We start from the raw sequence: 10811 nt of genomic DNA, 5'->3' as shown, positions 1-10811 counted from the left end.
TAATATCTCTAGGGAAGGAGACTCCAATGCACAGTCACCCTTACAGTAAAGTTCTTCCGTGTGTTCAGGTGGAGCTTCCTGAGTTTTAGTTTATGCTTGTTGCCTCTCATCCTGTCTCCTGGCACCACCAGGAAGGGTCTGACCCCATCATCTTGACATTCTCCTTTCACATACACATTGTTCAGATCCCCTTCTGAGCCTTCTCTTCTCCAGGCTGAACAGGCTCAGCTCCCTCAGCCTTTACTCATAGGAGAGATGCTGCAGATCCTTAATCATTCTAGTAGCCCTTCACTGGATTTACTCCAGGAGCTCCATTCTCACTTGTACTGGGGAGCCCAGAACTGAGTGAAACATTTCTAACCAGTGGCTGATTTACATATTTGCATTAGCTGGGGTTTAAGTACCCTTTTTTATTCCAATATTTTACACAGATAAAGCTTAGCTATGAAATGATCTTATTTTGTTTATACACTGATAGAGATGTTAAGTAAGAATCCTTAAAATATTTTCCTGCTTTGCAGAGACAGGGATGTAGCAACACCATATTTAAAAATATTCATTCCTCTTCCTGGCAAGATTTCTAATTCCAGTGGAGCATGACAACATCTTCTGCTTTGATAATGTCATGCATGAGTGTGCCTGCTGTTAGTTGCAGGACAATGACTTCACACCAGACACAAATGGGCAACAACTGGCAAAGCCAAAACAAAACTCTGTTTATGTTGATAATAGCTTTCCTCTGTGCTTTGTGTGCTCCTTCTAGTGAAGGAGCTCATTCCAGCTTCAGGCCAGTTTGCAGCTGATCATCTGCTCGGGATAGCTTTTGAAGTCATGGTGTACTGCAGGGATAGAATATGTATGGATTCTCCCAGTGCCAATTGCAGAGGTGAGCAATACCTGGCTTGGCAGACGTTTTATAGTCCAGAAGTGCTGTGATGGTTCCCGTGCCGAGTCCTTGTGATGAGCATCCAAGGGTTAAGCTACACATTTTTCTACATGCTCTCTTTTCTTTGTGTGTGCAGCAAGATGAAGCTTGCCTCACTATTTGCTTTTCTAAATTAAGGTATCTTCTGGCAGGGCACCACTTGGAAGCTCAGAAGAACACCACTTGAAATGATATGCACTTATTGGCTGTGAGAAGCCAGACAGTGATGGGCATTAAAACATGCTCCCTGCAGATATGTAGACATGGTCTTTACATCTTGGTAGCAGCACAGGGGAATGTGGAGGTGCTTACAAGAACTCTGTCCAGAGTGTACCAGTTCTATGAGCAAAGGACTTTAACCTCACAGGCCGGACAAAAAATTAACTCTTTATAATGAGTATCTGTGGAGCATGTGGATGGGGAAAAAAGTTGCCCAGAGCTCATGAGGCTCAATTCTTCATTCTCATTACTGGTGAGAAAAGTGAGAAAAATCACATGACCTTCCCTGGCTTCCTGCCTTTCCACTAGGAATGAGGGATGAGAGGAATAACAGCCTTCCTTTGATTCACCAGATCAGTTAATCTTCCCCAGAAGATGCAAAGTGCCATCTTGAAGTTTGTAGCCCTAGAAAGGAAGCTTGGTATTTTTTTCCCCAGGCAGAGCAGCAATGGGCTCTGCATGTCGATGTTGATGACAATCCAACAGAAAGCATAGAGAGCGAGGCTCGACATTGCCATGGGTGCAAGAGCTGTTCTTTGAAGCCACTGCACTCATGGGAACAGCTTTCTTGGAGAGGTGATTCATCACTGGGGAACTCCAGGATGAAGTATGGACACCGCCTGCCCAAAAGGGACAGCTGTGATCTCTTACACGGGCTCCCCCCCTAACTGTCGTAGCACTGAGAATGACTTGCTGCTTCTGGGAATGAGCCACGTAGGGCAGACCTCGGGAACTCATCTTCTCACTGTCGGTTCTGAATTAATAAGGCTGGGCCACTACATGTAGTGTACCCTCAGAACAGGGTCTTTGCCAATAAGGGCTTGCAGACAGTTTAATGGGTCTTTCTCAGGACCCAAAAAGAAGGATTGCATGGGGATTTCTCGAAACAGACTAGGGCTTTTGTCTTTTTCACACTTTGCAGAAATCTGATGTACATTTAATCCACCCAATTCATGAGTGTCACACACTCCACAGCCTAACCTTGGTTACACAAGGCGACAGCATCAGAAAATTGGTCCATCACTTTTCATCAACAGTTCTGCTACAAATAAGCCAAAAAAAAAAAAAAAAAAGAAAAAAGTTGGGCAAATACCAATAATCCCCAGAGATTTTGGGGGAGTACATATAAACCTCAGAGGGGGGTACCAGCCCTGGACAGAGAATCGCAAAAGTAAGGGTCAAAAAGGACTGGTGATGGTAAGGAAACTTGAGACACTACGTGTATCTTGGGACCAAGATGTTTTGAGAGTTAGTAGCATGGAAGAGTCAACTTTCAAGTGATGGACAGTCCCAGTAGGTGACCTTGAGCTTTAGGCATCTTCTTCATCAGCTGTGGTGAAATTTGAAGAAAGAAGGAAAATTCAGGGTGGAAAATTCAGATGAATGGCTTGGAGAGGCATAGATCCAGCATGAAGAGGGTGAAGAGTGTCTGGAGGGCATATAAATAAGAGATCAGAAAGAATAAGTCTTGACAGAGCACAAGGATTAGGAGAAGCACAAGGACTGTTGAAGGACACAACCCAGGGCTGCTTACAGGGCTCTAAGTACATAAAAACATACTTGGCTCCAGAAATTTCTAAGCTGGAGATGGTTGGCGGCTGGGAGAGCACTCAGGGGAAATATTGTATGTGCTTACCCTGTGCTCATACTTTTCCCCAGGCATTTTGCTTTTGCCCACTGTTGGAGACAGGAGCTAGATGGACCTTTGGCCTGGCCCAGTGTGGCTGCTCTTCTGTTCTTGTGCTCTTGTGTTGTGAAAGAGTTGGAGTCCTTGTGGTAAGTCTTGCGTTCTTTAGCACAAGCTGCAGGACAAACCGCGCTTATCACCGCTCCATTGCTGAGTCAGGCACAGAAGGGATCTTGCTGACATTCCTCACTGCTTTGCGCACGACATGCTGAACACATTGTGAGGAGCAGACTCTGTGTTTCCCAAAAGCAACTGGGCTCTTCCCCAAGGTGACTCTTACATAGGTACAGCAAATTGCTGCAAATTCCGGCGGCAGGGCTGCTCCAGCTCCAGGCTATGGAAGGGTGGCAGCAGCAGCTTTCTGTGCAACAGCTTTCTGTAGCTGTTTTGGTTTAGCGGCCAGGCTGTTGAGTTGCTGGGGCTGCCTGAGGAGCCTCTCCTGGGGCATTCCTCTCACCTCTGGCCTACTGTGGCCCTGTAGCTTCCATGGTTGGGGCTGTCGCCCACAATGTGCTTGCGAGACTGCTTTTGTTCCCTGAGGGGATGGAGGGGTTGATGGCTCTGTCGTTCTTCTCTCTTTGCTAGCGTATCAGCAGCGAGTGACAAGAGAGCTGCCTTAGCCTCCTTTCTGGATCTTTTGGCTGCCTCACTCCTCCCCACTTCTTTGGCTTGGTATTCCCAACTCTCTTGAGGTTGTAACTATCATCTCCCATGAGTAGTGTTATCCTGTTTTGTCTAACAGGGCTGGCATTACCAGGAGGGGTATCTATTTTTCCAAGAATACTGTGGCACTTTTTAAAAGTAAGTCTCTCCCAAGGAGGTGAATTTGTTGTTATAATCTCCTGATAGCTGCACTCACCTTTTTACTTTCTCTGTTTTAACTTGTTTATTCATTCCCATGGTAAGAATGACAATATTTCTCTTTACTAACAGGTAGGAAGAAGGGGAATCTGCTTCCAGAATAAATGGGAGGACAAAGAGGATCAGAGCAACGTTTATACACATACACAGTCATTTCTTGCTCCGTGTATGCATACATACACGCGTGAACTATGTATATCAACAGTACATTTTTTCTAAGGTAAATGTTTTTCTCCACAAAGCCCAAATCCCACTTAGGGGAGAAACAGCCTTGCCAATAACTGGATTCAATTTATAAGAAACTAGGTGGAAATAATGATGAGGAAATGAGAAAAATAAGCTTTTGATGAAATAATTAATGACTAGTTGTGACACAATCTCACAGCAGCAATCCAAGGCTCAGGGAGATCAGAAGAGCCCATCCGCTGCCAGACAATGCTTGCCATGCAAAGCCAAGTAGCCTCCTGTTTGCAATTTAAAATCATAACCATACACATGAACTGCAGTTAGGGGCGGCTTGTTTGTTTTAAGTTCTCTCCTAACAAAATAACAGCACTCTCTTCACGTTGCATCTGAAAAGGGAATGGACCAGCAGTTTCCAAGCAGTAATGTAGCGTATAAGACAGGTCCAGCTTTACAGCAGCTAAAGCCAGGAAATGAACGTTTCAACGTGTGAATTATTCTACTGCCACCAAACTGAGCAGAGCTCTGCTGCTTACAGACCCGGTCCAAATGACTGAGAGCAGTGATTCTTAGCTGGGAATGGCTGGGGACTCTGAAGACTCTGCAAAAGGTGCAAAGGAAAAGCAAACCTTTTGTCAGCAGGCTTGCGTTTGCTATCACCAAGTCCTCACCCCCATCGGCAATGTTTTTATGAACCCCAAAGTCAACAATACTGAAAAACACTCGAATTGAGCCTTCTGCTAAAATATTTTTAGCTAGAATATTTTTAGCAGAAGGCTCAATTCTGCCCTTGGAGCCCATGTTCCTGATGTCCACCAAACAGAGTTGCGGGTGGGCCTGTGGCAGTGGGTTGGTTCAGCTCAGGAGTCCCATCTGAAGGCAAGCCCACTGTTGTACCCACTCCCCCAGTTCTGCTTCCACTGCAGCCTGGTCTCAGTTGTGCAAACTGGATCACTCTGCCTGAAAGCAAATGGGCAGAGGTGCCCCAGGAGTGCACCAGATGGGCTCTGACTGCCAGTGGGGGTGTTCAGTCCATGCAGCCAGTCCACAGCTAGTCTGAAACCCTTGAAATCACTGTGAGATGGGCACAAGGATGGCCCCACCGTGCTCACAGGACAGTCTGCTTCTTTGCAAGGTATTACTTGTGAATGCCAGCAGAGCCACTGTGCTGCAGGCTGCTCCCAAGTCAAAGAAAGGCTGATTGCAGAGGTGCAGAGCCCTGTCTCTCTGCTCAGCTCTGGGGTTAGCTCTTTCCACTGGCCTGCTCTGCACATCCACCATCCCAAGCAGATTAGTAAGGGAAGGCATGATGGTAGACAGTCCACTCTTAATCGCTTCCAGAAGTCCTGTTTCTAGCTTGGTCAGGGCACTGCTGAGTCATTTTCATGCAGAATGAGTTATGGCTGTGTTTAAAACCTCTTTATTACCCTTCAGTAATCCAGAGCTCAATCTTGCATTTTTAATGTTCCTCTTCTAAAGGGCAGATTTATATGTAAAACACTTTACACTTTGGTTTCCTCCTAAATAATAACTAACGTTGTTCTTCTGAGTGCTTTATGACATTAACTAACTAGTCCTGACAACACCCTGCTTTTCCATATGCACAGCAGAAAGCTTGGATGAGCTTCTTAAGTCTGGTGGTTTTAATTCTCATGATTTTATTGTGAGTTTAGGGTGGGTTTTTTCTTCAAGTCTCAGCTCCTGGAAGCACATGCTCACATGACTCTTTCACTTTTCTTTTTTTTTTTTTTTTTAACAGTAAATTTCTAATTCTTCCATTTGCAGGGGGAAGCCTGACCATGTGATCCAAATGCACTGCAAGGCTCAGAAACCAGACGCCAAACAATGAGAAGCCAAACTGTGCAGCCATTTTTAAATCTCAGAAGCTTATAAGGCAATCTAAGCATGCTCTGGGTCTTCATCCATGTTTTCTGAGTGTGGAGGGGCTTGGCAGTAAATAAAGCTTCACATTACAAAGAGGCTAAAGTAAATAAAGTCTTCAGGGATGTTAATATTCTCCATCTCCCCTCTCTTTCTTGCTTGTTTTTGATTCTTGTCCTGCATGTGCTTTGGTTTCCACATTGTGAGTAGTCACGTTCCTCACAGTGGTAAAGAAAAGCACACAAATTTTTGCTGGAAGAGAGCAAATTTTAAATCAAATAAAAATTTTACAAATAAGATCAAGGTTTTAAACTCTTCCATCTGTTATGGTGTGCCTGTAGAGTGCAATGTGCAGCAGACCAGGGCATACAGTTTGTGACTGTCAAGGCTACTGTAACAGCTACCATTGCTGCTGCTGATGTTACTACTACTAATAAAATAGAATTGTTAGTTGTGAAGTAGAATTTGTAATTGTGATTATCTGTTTAGAAAGGTGCAGGAAAACATACAGTAGGCTTTTCTTGCGCTATGGCACTGCACACCAGCTATTTCCACATTGTAAAAGGAGCTGGACAACAAAAAGTGATCAACATATTGACTTTGTGACAGAGGTCTTGTGTTTCCTCTACTTCTTTTTTGGTTTTGTACTGACCAGTTTAATTTCTCCCATTATCTCTTGCTGACATGATCGGAGACCAGAGACCATAGCAGGTTGACCACGGGACAGCAGTTTAGATTTGTCTCACGAGGTTTTTAGTCCTGTACAATATTTGCTGCTCTAAAAGTGCTACACCTATTTCATTTATACTTTTTGCCTGGGAATCTAATACTATTTTAATTACTCTATGCATGTATTTATTCTTTAGCTATTTGAAATCCTTGTTAGACTTTAAAGTCCAGAGCTTCCCTGAAGGAAATATTTCCCAGCCTGCTAGATCTTAGTGATACAAGATCCTCTTGATACTTATTATACAGCATACTTTCCTTCATTTTCTCCCATGGCTTCCAGACAAATATTTCTGTGGCTCCCTGAAGAAATCCCTTGTCCCTCTGAGTTGGATAGTTGCCTCCATCTCACTTCTGCCTAGCTGAACAGCATCTTCCTCTCCTTTAAGCATTTTACTCATGCTTGCTGCTTTTAAAACCATTCTCCCTGTTTGCTCACATGTTTATATGCTGAGTAGAAGAAAAAAGCATTCCAGGTAGAATCAAAAGAAACAGTGGTTTCCATCTTGCGGTGCACAGTTAATGTATTACCGCACCTTCACATGTCAGGCTGCCAGCAGAAGCCACAGAGGAGCTCTCTGTGCCAGCAGCATGGAGCTCTGCCATAATCAGGCTGTTGTAAGAGCTGATGGGAGGGCCAATTGCTTGTTTCAAGTGTTGACCACAAACTCATTTAGACAGGTTTTGTCTAGGAATCTAGGGATTCCTGTATTGCAATCTTCCTGGGACCAATTCTCTGACCACTTCCCTTAGAATAAATCTGCACGAGCAGGGGTGTTTTAATTCTGTAAATTTTTATTTTTGTTTCAGTTTGGAGTGTTCAAAGCCAAACAACCCTGGTTTACACATGCTCTTGTCAAAGGCAGTCCATGCTTCAGGCAGAGCAGAGTGAGACCAACATAGGGTGCTTCTGACAGTCTTCTTCAGAAATACTGACTGAGAGGAAAAATGTAAGAGAGCAACCACAGCATCAAAAGGGAACTTTTCCAAACACAGGAGCAGAGGCATACTGGAAAGAGAAGAGCCTTAATGTGTGAGTAAAAAATAATGAATGATTATGAAACAGCTGAAATTTTATACTGAGGAAAGTGACCTAGACTGCAGCTGATGCATTTGCTGCTATCAAACAAGCGAATTACTATCAAGCACAATGAGAAGTACCAAGGGGTCCTTCCCAGCAGGGAGCTGACTCCCTGCTAGACCCTTGCTTCTTCACTTCCAACAGTAACATCCCCTCTTTCAAGAGGGAAGGGGCTGCTGTTGAGCTGACCTGCGGTGTTGGCATGGCTACATGGCAGCAATGTGACTGGGTGCCTTGGCAGTACCTTTGCAAAGTCAGCCTCTGAGCAGGGTGCAAGCTTACATGTTTCTTGGACAGCACGGGGCAAGCAGGGAGTAAATTTATGTAGGGATTGTTTCACATTAAATCAGGTATCTAATCAGATGGGCGTTTTTTACATGCATTCTAGCATAGAAGGAAAGATGGGATATTAAGTCAAAAGGCTGTGATTACCTCATATGGGCTGATAAATTTATGAACTGATAGATATATGTTGGTATGCCTCAGATGACTGATTGCTCATTTTTATATTCATATGTTCAGTAAGGTGTATGCAGACTGAAAGACTAGTGGATGGAAACATTCTTCTCCAGACACAGACAAGCATTCAATCTTTCAAGAAGGAAATACAAACGGGAAGGCTTAGCTGGAGATGGAGCTGGTGTTTTGCTGCCTCTATTTCAGCAGCTTCCTAAATTTAGGCCTCGGTTGCCTATATAAAATGGGGGACAATGGCACATCTGTAGCTCACAGGGTTTCTATAAGAGAACTACATTAAGTGCTATGAGATGCATGGGCAGTCTAGTAGAGGAGATGGTTAGTGTATGCAAGGTAAACATACACTAACCATCTCCAGTCTAGTAGAGGAGATGGTTAGTGTATGCAAGGTAAACAGCCAACTCAGTAGGGTAATGATTCCAGAAAATATCTTGCTGAGCTGAGGCATGGGAAAGGGACAAATAAGGTACTGATTCAATTGGCTGTGCTCCTCTATGTCATTCCTTGATAGATTTACCATGCAATTGTGGTTTGTTCTCCCTTCTCCAGTCCTTCAGAAAGTGATTCCTGTCGTGATGATTGAACACACACCTTACAATATAGCAACTCAAGACAGTGGATTGAAAGATTTATGTTGCTGATTCTGCAACAAATGAGTCAAGTGCCAAATATGCTTTCAATAACTTCCTGTGTTATGCTGACATAGTTGGTCAAAGGCATCTTAGTGAAAGACAAGGACAGCTCAGAGTCATACCTGGACATGAGTTTGATCTACTGTGTTTCATGCACTTGTATTTACTGCAGAGGCAGTTTGTTTCACTTCTAGCTTTACTCCTCCAACAACTGTTGAAGCAGCTTAAATAAGCTGCAGTCCAGTATTTGGACATTGACCTGCTTTTTACTTGTTTGTTTAGTGAAACTGTCGCATAACTGACCCAGCAGAGTCAGGAGTTATAAACAAACTTTGACTGCAGAGTGTGTGTTTAGTTCAGCTTTCACCTTGACACAAAGCCTTTGCTTTCTGGAGGAGCAGAGGCATTCTCCACAGTATATCAGCACAGTGCATACCAACTCCCCTCCAGTAAAACATCATTAGAAAAAGCCAGCAAAAAAACCCACCCAAAACCATGGTATGCAGGGTTGTTGTTTTTTTTCAGTAGTGTGTGATTGACTTACGATCTATTTTTATGTTAATTCATTTCAGTATTAGGCATCTTCATACCTCTGTGATATATAAAGCTGCTGTGAACAGATTGGCCTATGATTTTATTTATGTCACTGTAATTCAAAGTAACTCACTTGAAAACAGCACTTATAGTAGGTCTTCATCAGCATCGCTAATATTTAATTTGTTCTTTATACATGAAAGTGCAAGTCAGCTTGTTTGTAAGGTGTGTTGTTTGTTGGTGGGTTTTTTTTTTTGAGGCATAATTATTTGCCAAGATTGTAAATATTTAAATCCACCTAAATATTCTAGAATATAAACTCAGTTCTACTAATATTTTAATCTGAACACACAACATCTGCCTTGAAAATGTAACATAAATCTTATAATCTCCAGTTTAAACTATTAAAAGCAGTCCAGCTAAAGTTGGACAAGAAAATAGTTATGCTATCAATTCTGTGGCAAATAAGTGGCAACTGTAACTGAATGACTAATATCAATACCAGGAAATGGCCACCATCAGCCATGCAAAGTTAGCAATGCCCTTCAGAAATAAGTCTTTTGGGAACTTGTGGAGGTTTCTTGTGACTTGGAGCTGCTTTCAGAAGTGAGGTATCTGCTTGGACAAATAGACCTTTAAAATCTTTAAAGCTATATGTTTTCACCAGTAAAGTCATTCAGAGGCATTTTTCCTAAAGGGCTTCCCTGCAGGGGAGCTATTATACATGTTCTAGCCTGAAACTTAAGCTGGCCAGAGAATGGAAATTGTGTTTCACAGACGATTTTGAGATTTTGAAATTTGTTTTTATTCCAATTCAGAACAAAACCTCAAAATGTTGAAATTCTCCACAAAGGAAAATTCCACAAAAATAAATAGTTCGGGCTTATTTAGATCATTACAACTTTTTAAAATACATATACTATATAAAATAAAAAATCTAAATGTTTTGTTTCAAAAATTGCTGGCATTTTTTCCTCAAGAAAAACCCAAACCTTGGTACCTTGGTAAAAATAATAGTTTCACAAAGCTTTTTGATTGTGATAGAATGACATTTTTGAAGGAAAGCTACTCCGTTAAATAATTTTCCATCTGAAGTTTATTAGAGTTTCTATTGCTGTGTTATCCAGACTTTTGCTGCCATGCAAAAACTCTACAAATAGTCTAGCACCAGAATCATGATTTATAATGTTGAAGCTCCTGGGCTTCTTATTGCATGTTTGTGCTATGGCAAGACCTAGAGGTCTGCACAGATGTCTCTTTTTGTTTGGTAAGATGTGAGCAGGAAGAAAAGAACACTCTTTCTGATGAAAGCTCTCAAGGTGTGAGAGAATTGGCTTGAAGTTGCTCTTGCTGCTACCAAGTCCTCCAACACAAGAAATCCTCTTCCTGGCAGGGGAGTAAGCAATTAAACCAGCAATCAGAGTCAACACTGGCTCCTTCTATTGAAAGGAAATGACCCATACAAGGAAATGTGCTCTTTCCCTGTCACTAATATGGCAAAGCCAATGGTGAACAGACTCTAGGACACTTTAACAAATAACAATGTCAACAGCCTGTATCCCAGAGCTCAAAAGAGACAGTGGTGATGTGCTTTCAATGCCTCTG

At 42.6% G+C, this 10811-nt stretch overlaps 1 long non-coding RNA gene across 1 annotated transcript; it reads left to right on the top strand.

Annotated features, from left to right (window-relative positions):
- Window positions 1–2814: 2814 nt before the first annotated feature.
- On the top strand, window positions 2815–5887 carry LOC115600587. The gene is made up of 3 exons (XR_003989058.1): window positions 2815–2920; window positions 3765–3912; window positions 5661–5887. It is a non-coding gene; the product is annotated as an uncharacterized LOC115600587 (long non-coding RNA).
- The last annotated feature ends 4924 nt before the right edge of the window (window positions 5888–10811 follow it).

Source organism: Strigops habroptila, chromosome Z (assembly GCF_004027225.2).
Source record: "Strigops habroptila isolate Jane chromosome Z, bStrHab1.2.pri, whole genome shotgun sequence".
In the NCBI taxonomy this organism is placed as follows: Eukaryota; Metazoa; Chordata; class Aves; order Psittaciformes; family Psittacidae; genus Strigops; species Strigops habroptila.
Note: the sequence above shows the minus strand (reverse complement) of the source record. Positions and strands in the feature narration are given on the sequence as shown.